Source organism: Oryzias latipes, chromosome 4, assembly GCF_002234675.1.
Source record: "Oryzias latipes chromosome 4, ASM223467v1".
Taxonomy (NCBI): Eukaryota; Metazoa; Chordata; class Actinopteri; order Beloniformes; family Adrianichthyidae; genus Oryzias; species Oryzias latipes.
Window position 1 is genome coordinate 11,530,791 of NC_019862.2, and position 17,344 is coordinate 11,548,134.

A 17,344-nucleotide genomic window follows, 5' to 3' on the forward strand; every position below is an offset into this window, starting at 1 on the left:
GTTAAAATAAAGGTATTTTTGAGCGATGTGGGGGGACTACCAGTTCCGGTCAAGGACTTCCGGTTCTGGACATTGATGTCTGCAGCCACATCCTTATGTATTTGACTGAACAACACAGTTAAGAGTCTTTTCAACATTCTAATGAAAACCCTAATTCAGGCTCTATCTTTTTTAACCAATAGGGATTTTTTTCTCCAAAAATTCGATCATTTTTAGATCAGATGGTCAGTCTCTGACTCAGAATGCAGATCATTTCACTTTGCACCGATGCCTTGGTGATGATGAATCCTGTGGAGTGTTTCCAATACGGCTCAATTAGGTTGTCCAGTTGGACTTAGACAGGCTTGCAGGTTGACCATTAGAAAAGGAGCTGTAGTAGGGTGTTCTCAATGGTTATAACATAACCCTTAAATTTAATATTTAGATCCCATCATATTTAAGCCATATTCCTTGACTGTAAAGTGGTAAGGGTTTCAACGCCTAATGCAAGAACTGAGAAAGAATGTCCCCACATATGCTTTTTATAATTACACTGCTAATTATAATTCCATGGTATCCCAGGCTGATATGTATAGAGTTATGAGTCTGTTGGCATATTTATAAAAGTAACGTTTTTTTTATTTAGTATTCCATGAAAGGATCTTTTTGGACCAAAAACAAAGAACTGTTTAAAGTTCAAATGTGTAAAAAAATAATTGTAAAATGAAGCAATAAACCAATCTTTAAAAAAAAAAAAGTTTCACAATAAAAAAATCACATACACAAGTACAATGGAGTTTTGGGTTGTAAATTTACCTTTTTTTTTCTTTTTTTGGTGGCCCTAATACTCTGTCGTACACAACTGCAAAAGTAAGAAAGAAAAAAAACTTACAAAGCACAAAACAATAGTAAAAAATTAAATATTTGATAAAATGTTTTGTTGTGTTGTGTGTTCTTTAAAGCACATGTTTTAAAAGGCTTTAAAACATTTTCCTATCCCTTTTTCTGCAGCAGAATTAGAGCAAACCCTTCCCTTTTAAATGTTGGGTAAGGACCAAGGGGTAGAATACGGATTAAATAAATGTATAGAACCCCTTCCCCACAACCTCTTGTCTTGGATGAAAGTAACAGGAGCAAGCAGCACATCAAAGCCTTTCAGTTTGCTGGGGCTTTTGCCCCTGCTGCACAACAATTAGGAGATTATTCATAGAGGCTACATCAAAACCACTATAGGACTAATTTAGAAATGAAAAAAAAGCAGGGAGGATTCTTTTCTTCATACCTATGACAAATGTATGGAGAAAAGGCAGAGAAAGAAGAAAAGAGGAAAAGCAAAACTTAATTTTATTAGTCAGCTTTAGACTTTCCATGTAAAACATTCAACCTTAACCAGTTTATTTGACAACAAGCTTTTCATCCAAATTATGCTTTGCATCAGTTAATGTGCTAATATGGAAACAATAACTGTATGACTCCCCAAAAAAGCGAATAAATCAACACAGAATCTTTTTTAAAACAATTTGTTTTTTTGACTATATGATTCATAATCGAAATTGGTTCATTTTGAACTGTCACGGTGAGGTGGCTCGAGAGCCGGTTGGACCCAGATGCAGAGGCAGGGGGCAAGGATCAGGGCTAGTGGGTTTTAATGCACAAAAAGAACAAACAAAAAGCGCTGCAGAGCAGGATGACAAAAACCAAACGAAAACTCACTGTGGCGTGGCGAGGGACAAGGAACGAGGAACAGGGCATGACATGGCATGAACACCAGAACAGGAATAACTAATGGACCAACACAGGAGGAAGGCAGAGACAAGACTTAAATACAGACAGGGCAGACAAGACACAGGTGGACACGATCAGGGCTGATGGGGACCAAAGGAAGTAAAACTCAAGAAAACAGACAAGACAGGAGACTTTCAAAATAAAACAGGAAACAGAAACAAGACAGAACAAGGACCAAAAACAAGACAAGTTCAAATCATGACAGTACCCCCCCCTCAAGGAACCGCTCCGAGGTTCCAAAAGTCACATGAGGGGGGGGCCCCGGAGGATAAACCTCGACGGGCACAAGAGTCCAGAGGACGGCCGGGGGTCCGCGCCGTCCGGCGAGGCAGGTCCGGAGGACGGCCGGGGGTCCGCGCCGTCCGGCGAGGCAGGTCCGGAGGACGGCCGGGGGTCCGCGCCGTCCGGCGAGGCAGGTCCGGAGGACGGCCGGGGGGCCGAGCGGTCCGGCGAGGCAGGTCCGGCATGAGAGGCTTGGAGGCGCCGTCAGGCTTGGAGGCGTCGTCAGGCTTGGAGGCGCCGTCAGGCTTGGAGGCGCCGTCAGGCTTGGAGGCGCCGTCAGGCTTGGAGGCGCCGTCAGGCTTGGAGGCGCCGTCAGGCTTGGAGGCGCCGTCAGGCTTGGAGGCGCCGTCAGGCTTGGAGGCGCCGTCAGGCTTGGAGGCGCCGTCAGGCTTGGAGGCGCCGTCAGGCTTGGAGGCGCCGTCAGGCTTGGAGGCGCCGTCAGGCTTGGAGGCGCCGTCAGGCTTGGAGGCGCCGTCAGGCTTGGAGGCGTCGTCAGGCTTGGAGGCGTCGTCAGGCTTGGAGTCAGGCATGGAGTCAGGCATGGAGTCAGGCATGGAGTCAGGCATGGAGTCAGGCATGGAGTCAGGCATGGAGTCAGGCATGGAGTCAGGCATGGAGTCAGGCATGGAGTCAGGCATGGAGTCAGGCATGGAGTCAGGCATGGAGTCAGGCATGGAGTCAGGCATGGAGTCAGGCATGGAGTCAGGCATGGAGTCAGGCATGGAGTCAGGCATGGAGTCAGGCATGGAGTCAGGCATGGAGTCAGGCATGGAGTCAGGCATGGAGTCTGGCGGGTCAGGCATGGAGTCAGGCATGGAGTCTGGCGGGTCGGGCCAGCAGTCAGGCTCTGGCGGGTCGGGCCAGCAGTCAGGCTCTGGCGGGTCGGGCCAGCAGTCAGGCTCTGGCGGGTCGGGCCAGCAGTCAGGCTCTGGCGGGTCGGGCCAGCAGTCAGGCTCTGGCGGGTCGGGCCAGCAGTCAGGCTCTGGCGGGTCGGGCCAGCAGTCAGGCTCTGGCGGGTCGGGCCAGCAGTCAGGCTCTGGCGGGTCGGGCCAGCAGTCAGGCTCTGGCGGGTCGGGCCAGCAGTCAGGCTCTGGCGGGTCGGGCCAGCAGTCAGGCTCTGGCGGGTCGGGCCAGCAGTCAGGCTCTGGCGGGTCAGGCGTGGAGCCGAGCTCAGGCGGGTCAGGCGTGGAGCCGAGCTCAGGCGGGTCAGGCGTGGAGCCGAGCTCAGGCGGGTCAGGCGTGGAGCCGAGCTCAGGCGGGTCAGGCGTGGAGCCGAGCTCAGGCGGGTCAGGCGTGGGGCCGAGCTCAGGCGGGTCAGGCGTGGGGCCGAGCTCAGGCGGGTCAGGCGTGGGGCCGAGCTCAGGCGGGTCAGGCGTGGGGCCGAGCTCAGGCAGGTCAGGCGTGAGGCCGAGCTCAGGCGGGTCAGGCGTGGCAGTGGAACCGGGGAACCGTCGGGGCGCAGGCGGCACCCCCCTGGGAGCCGGGACGGGTCGGGGCACAGGCGGCACCCCCCTGGGAGCAGGAACGGGTCGGGGCGCAGGCGGCACCCCCCTGGGAGCAGGAACGGGTCGGGGCGCAGGCGGCACCCCCCTGGGAGCAGGAACGGGTCGGGGCGCAGGCGGCACCCCCCTGGGAGCAGGAACGGGTCGGGGTGCGTCCGGGACCACCACTGAACGTGGTTGTGGTGCATCCGGGACCACCACCGGAACATGACGGGGATGGGGTGCATCTGGCACCACCACTGGAAAGCGATGTGGTGCGTGCCGGACCACCTCTGGAACAGGAAGGGGACGGCGGGGACGACGGCGACGACCCCCCCTCAGGGCAAGACGGCTCCCTGTGAAGTCCAGGTGGCTCCCACTCCAGGCATACGAGGCAAACTGGGCCTGGTCAAAAACCCAGTAAGACCTCGTGCGCTCGGCTTCCTGGCAGTAAGCCTCTAGGAGCTGCATGTCCCGCTCTGCTGGGTCCAAAAAATACGGTTGGTCCATTCTTTCACGGTGAGGTGGCTTGAGAGCCGGTTGGACCCAGATGCAGAGGCAGGGGGCAAGGATCAGGGCTAGTGGGTTTTAATGCACAAAAAGAACAAACAAAAAGCGCTGCAGAGCAGGATGACAAAAACCAAACGAAAACTCACTGTGGCGTGGCGAGGGACAAGGAACGAGGAACAGGGCATGACATGGCATGAACACCAGAACAGGAATAACTAATGGACCAACACAGGAGGAAGGCAGAGACAAGACTTAAATACAGACAGGGCAGACAAGACACAGGTGGACACGATCAGGGCTGATGGGGACCAAAGGAAGTAAAACTCAAGAAAACAGACAAGACAGGAGACTTTCAAAATAAAACAGGAAACAGAAACAAGACAGAACAAGGACCAAAAACAAGACAAGTTCAAATCATGACATGAACGATCTAATTCGATCCGGTTCACTGAACTAAAACTGGTCCAGGACATCTATTGCCAAAAATTCCACCACTGTGACTCTGTTAGAAGTCAGAACTTTGTCTCCCCCTCTGATCACCCAGCTGGAACCGTCTCCAGAGTTCTAAATACACTTCATCTCCCAGCAACCCCAGCATACAGTTTCTGGATGCCACACCCCTGAATTTCATTTGCAATCACTCACAGTATACTTAAGCACTGCACTGAGCCTCACTCAGTACGAGGTATTATTTGTGCCTCTCTGCCTGAGCGTCATACCTGATCTTCTGATTTCCTGACCCTGTTTTGTCTTTGACTCCGTTGGCCTGCCGTATGCCCCGACTCTTGTCTGGATCCTGACTATTCTCGTTTTTTCTCTGATGCTCCCATTCTCATTATTGACCCTGCCTGCCTCACCCTGATTTAGCTTTGGGGACTTTTAGCCAAGCTAATAAACCTGCTGCAACTGGAACTAGCCGTCTGCCTGTTTTGTGACAGACTTAGAGATAAATACCTGGGTACTGAACAGTGCAGGTGCAGTTTTTTACATTCTATGTATTTATTGCAAGATAATCAAGTGTAAATTAAATAGGTGTACAAGCAAACTAAAAATAGTGAGAAATCCATTCACATTGTAGTTTCATAAAGTTCAGCCCACTGTTGTTTCAAAATAATACATGCGGAACATTATTTGAACATTCTACCGCACTGTATTGTGACATGTTATTGTTAAATTCAAAGTGTTGCCACACATTGGACTGGAATGATGGCATCATTTTTTGCTGCCATCACATGTGTTTTGTCTGCTGGGATGGCACTTGGTCAGTGTTACGTTTTAGTCAAATAAACCTACCATGACGCAATCCATATGTTGTTTTTAACATAGTTTCAATTTCAATTTCTTTTTTCATTTGAAATGATTTTATATAGTATAGGTTGATTCTATAAACAACTTGCCTCAAACAGATCTATCTGGTTGGATCGTAGGAATATGAATCGATTCATCAACGAAGTCAATTAATCGTTACACCCCTATTTAAATGTTTGGCATAAAACACAATCAAATAGACCAAAGTGTTAGGAAAATTGTGACCCATAGATGATAAAAGAATCATGGAGTCAACAGCAAAGCATTGTCCTGCATCAGCTATGTGACACTTTACTGCAGCAGGGACAAATATTCTGAAAGCAAAAATACTGGCCAAGCTTTTTTTTCCCGTCAACATGTTTTATGTCCCTCATCCTCAGCATGAGCTCTCAGACTTGAAGCTACTCTAATCTCATATAATATAAATCGATGTTTGATCAGTGCACTTATGTAGTATTAAAAGTTGTCAAAGTCCTGTCCAATCAGCTTATGAGGATCACTGTCATGGTTCTCTGCTAAGCTACTCACATCTGGTTCTGTAAAGAGCCAAATGCAGTAACCTATAGACATCACAGAGGTGTAGCTCTTTTAAAATGAAATGATTTTAAATCCTGCAGAAAATTCTTGAAATGTTCAAAGTTATCAAATGAAAGAGCCTATCAACCTTTCAAATTGTTCAATGATATCCACTTTAGCAGCTTCTCACAGCACTTAATTGCTGCTTTGAGTTGTGGTAAAGCATAAAAACTTTCTTTCTTTCTGTCTTTTAGCAAGATTTTGCAAATATTCCCAAAGCAATAGATGTGTATCTTTTACAGTTTTAGCATCCCAATCAGCTAATCTTATGTGCTGTAAGTTCACTTTGTTCACACCCGGCGTTTTTTATCCCTGTCCCTTTTGCTGAATCCCCCCTTTCCTCTCCTCCCTTGTTTCACTCCTTTCATCACTCCACATCCGCAGGGGAGATGTAAAGCTTTTGGAGTAAATCAAGGCTCTCTCCTTCATAAACGCCTGTGCAATTAACTCAGCTCTTTCTCTCTGTGATTTACGGCAACCATGCTTGTGACTGGAGTCAGCCAGGCCCCTTTGGGTTTCTAGTGAGGAGACTTGTTGGCTAACTTCCCTCTCACCCTCTTTCAAATGTGCACACATTTTCAAATTCAAAAAAAAGAAAATTATGCACGCACACACACACAGACTTGAACATCTGTTTCTGTGAAAGAAAAATGATGTGTGCTAAGGAATGAAAGTAAAAAGCTGTGCTCAAAACAATTTGGCTTAATGGCAGAAAATGGATGATAAGGACCTCCACTGCAAATTAATACCATTATGCTACTTACAAAGGTGTGCACGTAAAACAAGAGTAGCTCCATTCCAAACAAATAATAATTAATCATTTGACATCAAGTAACAGTAATGTATCCACTGGGGATGAACTAAATATTAATGCTTTAAATGACAAAAAGGAAGATTTGTGTACTTTTTTAAGCAATTGTTCTGGTAAAAAATTTTACTGAAAAATGACACAATCTCAAATCTTAAGATCTTCTTTTAATCTTTAAGACATGTCTTGCATCACTTTTCCTCTAAGTTATTTAAATATAAGTTTAACTTTGATACATTTTTTGTAACTTGAGAAATAAGTTGTAAAATGCTAGTAAAGTTTACTGCAAAAGCTAAGACAAAATTGCAGCACTACTATACGAAAAACAATTGTTCTTCTGAAAGCAGCAGTCACCAATTAGAAAGGTTTTTTTGTAATCAATTGATTGGTCATCAAAACAGAGATTCCCTCTATAAAATCGCTTTCACTGGTTTGTTATTCTGAACTAATAAGGTTTGCAAAGCCAGTTAGAAAAGACATCAGCGTTGATCTTACAGAAGCAGATTTTTTTTCTGCCCATCTGTATGAAACGGGTAGATTATTAGCAAAAAAAAATCATTATATTACGAAAAATGTATCACCAAAATAAAAAAAGTAACATTTATAATAATAACCAATGCAGCTAAGAGACAACATCATAGCAGAAAGATGCTAGTGCTCAGACACATGACATTAAAGAAAGGCTTCCCCTTTTTAGCTAAATTTTATTATGGATTTGACAGAAGCACTAAAGCATTCTTGTTTGTGCGATTTGCATCTTCAATCTTGAAAAAAACAGGATGGGATAGCTTGGGCTATATTGTTTTTGAGCTGTAACAAAATAATAAAGAATATATTGGTAAAAACTGACATTAAACAGAAGACTTATCTTAGTTATGCGGAGCTTACATTTTTAATACATTTAAAAATGTCCTTTTTCTGTTACATACACAATGTCACAGCCGAACTGACATGGTTTTTATTTGCAACCCCAATACTTGGATTTTGAGGATTTCATCTACAGTAAAACATTAGCTGTGGAGGTTAAAAAAAAAACAAAAAAACTACATTTGAAACGGTGCTGTGGGCTGTGGGATTAAAGGGAGCTTGCAGAAATGATGTGCTTACTTTAAAAAAAGACATTTCACTTCAGTCAGAGCAGCACTGTGTGTTCTGCTGAAGTGTCCTTGAGCAAAACATTAACACCTTACCTCACATTAAGTCACTTCTAAATACTGCAGCAGGCCTATATCGATTACAAATTAAGAGGCTGCCTCTTGTAGGCATGTTAAAAGGGCCAGACTAGAATAAATTATATTCTGATGCTATTTTTAAGATCAATAGGTAGACAGGCACTTTGGATTCTCATGGCACCAGCACATCACAACACAATTTTTTTTATGCTTTACTGTGAAATTCTCCACATTATTTTAAATAATCTTGGAAATCTGATAATTGCATGACTAAAACAGAATTATGGGCATAAAATTCCTGTTTTTGATGATTCTGTAGAGTTCAGTAGTTTCACCGACAGGAAGGGAATCAGGCGATGACAGCCCTTTTGATTAGTATTCAGGTTTTTGAAGATCTCAATTTATTCAAGTACTGTTTTTAGACAAGCCTCTAAATTTAGCATGGAAACATCCATGATTTTAATAATTTATTCCCAAGCTAGCCAGTAAAGAATTAAGCTCACGTCCTTCAAGGCCTTTTGTAGTCGAAATGTGATCACATATCTCCCAGTTTGTGACTCCCTGAATGTCTCCAAATCTATTTATGTCTCTGACTTTTTACGTATATGCATTTCAAATGTAATGGTTCGGGCCCCTCCCAAAACCTACCCACATTTCCGTGCCTGCTGCGCTCCTGACACATTCTCTTTTACACACATACACAGCAACAGACACACACACACCCCTGAAAAACACAAGGCCCTGCCCTTTTCTGCTCGCTGCCTCACACACACTGAATCCATTCTTTCTTTGCCACAGAATGAGAGGGGTGAAGCCTCTATGTAAGTGTGTGTGTGCCACACTCTATGGTGTACTCTGGGAAGCTATATTTATGTGTGCATTTTGTAAACGCCACGGATTAAAGGCCACAGTTGTGTATATCATGTTTTTTTGGGGTGATTACACTTAGTTTCTGCAGATGGCTCCCAGGCATATGGGAGCTAATCTGTGCAATAGCGGTTAAACAGAAGCAGATACGGCGTGTCAGGATGTGTGCAGAAGTGTTCAGGCAGCTGGATTTTACCACCACTTCTGTCCCCTGTCCAGTCTGACTCCCCATTCCAGCACAATGCCTCCATTCTTAACTCTGCCATCCTATGTCACTGCTGAATTGTCCAGTAAAACATGGCCTGTCCTATTATATAACAGGGAAGTTACAGTAATAGTCAGACTCAGACGTTCTCATAAATATGAAAAGCTTTCTTTTAAAAGTGCTCCAAAGTCAGTCATCTGCAATAAGCTGTGTAATAACATTGTTTCATGCAAACTGATGTAATAGTTCTATATTAATAAGGTCATGAAAATGTTAACAGAAATTTAGCAAAAATTACAGATCATGTAATTTTTATATTTTTAAATATTTATTTCACTTGAGGATGGTATTGGTGTTTTAATTATTGGTTAAAAATGGTTTATTCTATATAAACATTTACATTTTATGTAACTAAAATCTATTTGTTTGTGAACATCTTCATAATGACATGTCTAAATGTGGATTAAAAATCATCGACAGGGTTATCTTATTGTCTTATTCACGTCCTGTGTCTTGGTTATTGTAGTTTTTCCTGGTTTTGTAGTTTTTTTCTTCTCTTTAAATAGTCACAAAAAGGCTAAAGTGCAAATTGGATTTAGAACAATAAAGGGAATTTATAAATGAAGAATACATTTAGTTTTGTGTGTCTTGTGCATTAAACTGATTTGTTTGATTCCCAAACAAACTGAACCAAATGGTCCAAAGTACTTGCATGAGTTTTCCAGATTAATGTGATAACCTTGACTTCAGTGTAACTTTGATAGTTGAGTGTTCTAACTACTGAAGTAGGTTATTCACAAAGCAAAAAAATAAAAACCCCACCATGTTGTGGCTTGACATGCTTAAACCATATACCCAACAGCTACCATGGCTTTGTACTTCTTGCTCCACTTGGGCACTAAATCACAGAGACAGAAACATAACGGCAGCTTACCTTGGTGTCAGCTCTGGGCTTTTTCCCTCCCTACATCTTCACTTTGTAGCCCCTGCCAAATGCTGTCACCCCAAATCTCCTACTAACCTGCCTCCTTATGGCAGCAAAGCAACTGCAGTAGCATGGTGGAGCAGCATGACGCCATCTGCTTCAGCAGGACACACGCTGGAGAGGAAGGATGGGCACTCTTTCACTCTATCCCCTCAACCTTCTTTATTCAAATCCTTCGCCATGTGTGTTGCTGCGAGCCCCCCCCCCCCCCCCCCCAACCCCCGTCTTCACCACCAGAAGAAAAAAGAACCTCCTGATAATTCTTAGAGTAGAGTCCCCCTGCGCTTGGATTTATGAACTCCTGTTGTAGCCATAGCAACTACAGGCAACTTGTATTTCAGGAGGGGGACAGGGTGGGGTGAAAAGGGCTTTGGGTGAGGAGGGTGGTAGTGAAATCACAATGTGTGCGTGGGATGGTAGTCCATCCAAGTGATGGTGTTTGGGGCTATCTTGTGGGGAAAGAACCACCATTGTTGTATTGGTATTCAGGGTGTCAGCAAACCAAAGTAATTGCTGGATGTTTATAAAGGAGATGGCGATTGTATGGGGGGCGCATCTCTCTAAATGCTTCCAGTAAATAGCTAATGGGGATACTACTGCTTGTGGATTTTTTTTTGTGACCAATGGTAATTAAAAGGGCAAATTTAATTTATCTGGGAGCTAAGACTGTATTTTAAGTATTAACTTGGTTTTTTTTCTGGGTGCTGAGAACATTTAAATTATGTTTCTTTTCACTCTGTATGACTTGCCACATGTATATCCAGCAAACATACTGACTTGAATCTGACTGTGCCACAGCGGATCACTCCAGGATGTATATATTTGCCTCCAGCTTCTTATCTCACACTCACAGTGTTCACTATAAAGCACAAACCTAACCACTATAGAGACATGCTCACTGTGGGGAGGAAAAAAATACCAAGAGAGAAAAAATTAGAAAGATTCAAGAAAGAGGAAAAGACAGGGAGAGAGGAGGACAGAAAAAAAGTGACACCTCAGACTCCACTTCACAGTTAGTGAAGGAAGAAAGTGAGCAAGCCGCTAAGCCTTTACTCCTTGCAACTGCCTGCAAGGTGGAGATACTGCCGTTCACATTTGGACAGATGTAGTTCCCTTAACATTGTGTGTGTGCTCATAGTGTTAGCAAAGTTTAGGGTTTTAACTCCAATTGAGATCAACATATCCCTTAAAAATGAATGTCATTTGATTTTGTTTCCGCATCTTTTCCTTAAAGGTTCACTGTGATGAAAATGGATTTTTCTTTTTTTTTTACATATTCTTGTGGCATTTTTTTTTTAGGGGCCCCAAGCCATGATCTCACTGTGCCCGTCCCAAGCCCGGATATAAATAAAGGGTTGTGTCAGCAAGGGCATCGGACGTAAAAGCTTTGACAAGTCAAATATGAGAATCAGACTGGGAAGCTGATCTGCTGTGGCGACCCCTAAAGGGAAAACTGAAAGGAAAAAAAAAAAGAATACTAGTGGGATTTTTTCATTGATGGATGACATACTGATATTAAGGTGAAATTTTCATTTCTGAGTATTTCTTTGTTCAAATCAATGTAAACCAGGAGCAGATGAAAAAAATTCATTTGATAAAGACCCTTTTTTTGACATAGAAAATCTGCAATGGAGAGTGGGAGATCGGGTGGCGTTGCTCTGCGTCAACGGTCCCGCTCATAATGCACAGGCAAATTTCTTATGAACTACTGCCGCTAAGCAGAAACTATGCCCTTGAAAATTATTTTTTAAAAGTTTGGCTAAAAACAGCATAATCCTAATTAAAATCCCATCTGATCATCTTTTGATCTATTTTAAAAGCATTTCCAGTTATTTTTAACCTAAATCACAAAACCTGTCTACTCCTGATTCAAACACTAAAATAATAAGAATTGCAATTTTAAGATTAATTTTCTTCACATAAATCCCCTCCATCGTTTAAATTGGATTCTGTAAGGTTAGGTTATATGGACAGTGTGTAACCCTTCTGCTATCTTGGATGACCCCACCCTTGCATTGACGTGTTCTCCCTACCATGACAAAGGTGGATAAAGGTCGAAAGATTTCATGTAATCCATGGACACCAGTGGAGATCACAAATCATTGAAGAAAAAAAGTTCAGCGCACTGTCTAGTGGGTCTAGATGACCCAAGTCCCAACGTTAAAGTGCCTAGGATAGCACAAGGGTTAAGTTCTAATGTATAGTTGCCCAATCCTATATTTCCAGTCCAATTCCCCCTAGATATGAATAAACACACACCAATTTTCATTTTAAGAAATTAAAAAACTTTTATGCTCTCGCGGGCCACATAACATGACATTTGGCCCGCGGGCCTTGAGTTTGACACATGTGCCTTAGACCAATTTAAACAATTTGTCATGTTTGCAATCTAAAATATGCAATGGATTAAAAAAAATACTTGGAAAAGGTCAACAAACATACTCTAAAAGAGCATGGTGTGTCTTCCACTGAGCATGGTGGTTCAATAATAGTGTAGTAAACTGTGGCATGATCTTAATTCCTTCCAAACGTCAGTTGCAGTTGCTGATAGCAAATATTCAGTATTGTATTGGGTAGGTAATGTGGTTTATACACAGCAGTTTTTGTAAAAGCATGCTCAAAATAAAAACAGCTGCAGTCAGCACATAAACCTATACAAAATGGATAACTTGTAGGAAGTCAGAGTGACTTGTCAAAACCTTCGTGTTATGTCTTATGCACTTTCATGTTGCATTATATTTAATTATAGATCATACCGGGGCAGCCCTTAACAGGGTCTGCTTGCCTCACAGGTACAAACAGCTAAATAATTCAGTCACCAGACTGTAGGATAGGATGTGGTGTTAGTGCAGCAGTAGAATACGCTGACGGTTGGACTAAGTGAAGATTCTTTAAGGTAATCTTCAGATTTCTTTGCGGTAGGTAAAAATGCTCTTTGACTGTAAAAAAAATACAAAGCAGAAATAAAACATTTAAACAACTTATCGTAGTGGTGCCTCAATAGCAGGAGGACAGTCATCTTTGCATCTACTCTACTCAGGCACATGAGGCTGCAGATACGACATTTCCTAGAAATAGAACTGAGATTTTTTCACAATTCTCCGAAACAAACAAAGAAATGTTCGATTTTGAGCTCAAATACTGTGTTATGCTCACGTGTTTCATCAAAAAGAAACCACCGTTTTTCTTCTTTTGCCAAAGTATACAAACAGTAGTCAATTCTGAAGCAACGCTATGGTTTTGTAATGTTACAAAGCAAGCACACACTGGGGGAAAACTGTTTTCAGACTTATGTCAGAATGGAAAAGGCTCTAGTACTAACAGTTTAGTGTTTCCAGCTGCTGTCTCTGCTGACTATGCTGAGAGGAAGCTTTGGAAGCTCAGCAGGAGTTAAGAGTGGGTGGAGTGTGTTGTGTTCCTTAGTGGTTCCTACTGAAACAATGAAAAGGAAAGTTTGAATGTTTATTCTATTATATTCTCATGCATGGTAAATCGCTAGAGATAAATGTCACTACTTCTGTGATATAACTATACTAACTGCACATTTTTTTGGACTCTCATCTTTCATGTAATGTCTAAAAAATATAAAACTCTCATATGTCTAGCTGACACAACATAAGAGAAATAACTGTAACCAAAATGTTGTGTACTGATTTTATTTTTGTATGTCTAAATTAGAAGGTCTAATACTGCTAAGGGTTTAGAAATGCGCCTAAAAAATGTGAAAAGGAAAAAAAAAGGAGAAGAATGACAGATTGAGAAGAAACAGCACGAAAAATAGTGGATGCAATGAACAGGAAGCATCCGGAATAAATTCCCAGAGATGGCCACGCATGGCTGAGCTGAACTGGCCTGAATCTGGGAGGTGGAGGCTGGGGGGGTGAGAGGCTCTGCATGTCCAGCTGGACAGAAAAAGAGCGGGAGAGGCCCCTCGAGCGTTGACAGGTGTAGCCTTCCACTCCAGCTGAGGCCACACAGCTGACCTGGATCTCTGGATATTTCTCTTTATGTCTATATGTCTTCCTCGTTCACTTTGTCCAAACACAAACATGCTAGAACTAAAGGGGGACTCAACAGCGACAAACTATGGAAATCTTAAGCCAAATTCTTCTTTTAGCATGGCAACTTTCTTCTCATAGAGAAGGACATTTAAAAAAAATGGCTTTTGAAAAACAATTGGAATTGGCCAAACCCTTGTAGAGCTTATACATCATATTTAATGCTACGTTTACAAAAGGCTCTGAAACATACATTCAAGCGACCATTTCCATTGAAAAGTCAATGTATATGCACCTATACGCCTGTTTTCGGGCTTCTGCGCTCAAAACGCATAGCTACAAAAGTTTTTACGTCCGTTTTTGGGTTCTACGTACAGAAATGCATTAAACGCGCGTTAAAAGAAATCCATTTAAGTTTTGACCACTACAGATTTGGTAGTGACATACGGGTAGCGTCTTTTTTAATTCACGGAAGTGCCAACCGTTTGACCATTGAGGAGAAAATAATAATCGCGATTTGTTCCCAGCTAAAAATATGTAACACCATGCCTTAAATATAATGGAATAGAGCCATGCAAAAAAAAAAAAAATCCTGGAGCAAGATTTGTGAGATTGTGCTCAGACATTTTGCACCGTGTCATCTAGATGCGCTAGTATAAAGTTACAACAGTCCAGTGTGAACATCTTATGCTCGATGTGTTTTTAGCACTTGTAAAATATCATTACATAAAACTGTTTCATTCATTTGTGAACATACTGGTTTTAATAAACACGTGATGAAAATGCGATTAAACAGTTTGACACTCAAAGTCTAGCACAAGGTTCAGTAACGGGGTTAGGCAATTTGATTTGATCACATGCAACTTTCAAGAAGATTCTCTTAGACAATATAGACTTTTTTTACATTTTATATTACTAAGAGCCTCATAAGAAAAACCACCTCAGATCTAGAATGCTGTCTTTGATTGCTATCTCCCAACAGACAGATTAATCACTTGCTTTTTTTGATGAAGTTGTAATGGTCTTCTAGGTCAAAAGGAGTTCCCCCAGGAACCTTTCTGGGACTTTTTATATTATAGTATTTAATTTTACAGGATTCCTGGAAGCAGAAATGTGTTATCTTTTTGTTTTTAATTGTCTTTAGCAAACAGCCTCAGACTGTTGGAAAAGAGGTTTTTAATCTCAATGGGACTTTCCTGGATAAGTAGAGGTTTAGCCTATTATGTTGTTTAAGTTTAACTCATAGTCAAAACAATACTTGCATAACAATTGCATTTCTAAACCTTTAATGACTACTCATATATTTACTTGCCAAAATATCTCTTGCTATGCATGCAAACTCTATCTGCTTGCTTACTTAAATCTTAACTAGTCACCAATAGTTCCGTTGCTTGTATTTAGCTTTTTAACTATTGTAGTTTCCCATTTGAAGTTATGGTGTCAGGTGACACTTGTAGAAATGTAATAAATTCTTCTGATCTGTGGAGATCTTTTTCCACATAGCTTCTCCTTTCAACTTGTAAGGACTTCATTCATCAGATAAATGTAATTCATCATTTATTAACAAAGAACTATTGTGATGTGGTATAGATGCTCAAGAAGACTTTGTCATCCACTCAGGGTTAAAGAAAAAGACCACAAAACACCATAGAATATATTTTACTACATACACATGCAATTTATTAAAAGAAAATCAGGATAAAACTTGTAAAACAAATACTCTAACCCCCTAGCTCTCTAAAAACCACCAGTTATCTTTAATTTATGTGTATGCTGAAATTGTATTTAATGCAATGTTTATGAGACATGAAATAAAACATACAGAGAACAACATGAATAATTAAAAGTCAATAATATAATTCAAAACATGATTGAAAAGCTTATGTCCAAATTTTTTCTTATCCATCGTAGATTTTTTAGAATAATGTAAAGTCGTCTACTTTTAGCACCAAACACAAAATTTAGTTCTTATTCTAATATATGTTTTGACTTTGCAAAGAGACTTTTTTTAAACCACTCCAATTGTAAGCTTTTGCTCTTAACGGAAAGGGATGAAACCTTTTTATTTTTTATTTTTTTGCAATATAGAGAGGTCTCAGACATCCTCACTTCATCTGCCTGATGAAACAGAATGCAAAATGCAGAGAAGTTGCTGCCAATCCCCACAGCAAAGCCTGCAATGCTGCTACAAAATTAATTATAAAATTCATTTTCCAGAATTCAGTGAAATTTTAAATAGGTGGAATGACATAAAAGCTCGGTTTCTGCACCATCCTAATAAATCTGTTTCACTGTATTGTATATATTTTGATATATTTTAAAGAAGTGTTCATTAAGAATCATGTATTTTATCTACCTGTTTCATCTAATTGTCAACACCCAGACATTTCTGTCATGTAGTGATCCTCTGATAATCAACATGAACTCACTTCGCCTCCACCCTCTTTACGTGATGCGACTCCTTACATGACCACTAAATGAGTATTTCAATACAAAAGCTTAAACTAACAAGGTCAGTGCTGCTGAACAAAGAGGAACCATATTTATCAAAGAACTTAAATAAATTGAGTTTAAATCAACAATGGATCAAAGTGAGAGTGCTAAAAACCTTTTGATTTTCAGATAGAAGTATGTTCAGTAATTAAGGTTAAGAAGAAAAAAAAGTCAACTTTATACATTATGTTATAATGGGCTCCATTAGGGCATCTGTATTGCTTCAAGTAACTGTCAGATCCATTTAATACAACGTGTTGAGCCATGCTTATTGTAAGCATTGTCATTCCGTACATAAAAGAGATTTCACACTTGTGTGTCGACGTAGTCATTGTCCCTGAGAGACGCAGAGCAGTTGACAAGCAAGATGAATCCATGTTTTTGGCCCTTTAGTGAAATGTTTTGGAAAAATATCATCCAGAAAAGTGGCACGAGTCTATAATATGCATTTCTCAGCTGTTGTCTTGACACACTTTTAATGCAGAGATCAAATCAAAAGGATGTGTTTAAGATCACCTGTTTTCTGTTTTTTTCTTTTAAGCTTTAACACTGATCCTGCATATTGTTACCACACCAATTGGTTCGTGCCATTATGCCCCTCCATGTCCTAATAAAAAGTGGAACAACTGGAGTCTCATTCTGTCACTGTCATGTGTCCTATGCGATTGGCTGTAAAGATGTGATGACAACAATGACAGCTGGACTGACAGCAGCTTGTTCTTGTTAGCTTCAAACTTTTTCTTAGCCATGCATACTTCAAGGGTTGTGAGTTATCTGCAGCAGTTAGCAAAAGTTTAAAAAAAAGAGGGATTTTTTAAGGTAAATGTCAGTTCTTCATCTAAAGCTGAAGCAACTAAACATCAAATTATTTGTATATTTGATGTTAAAGATTTAT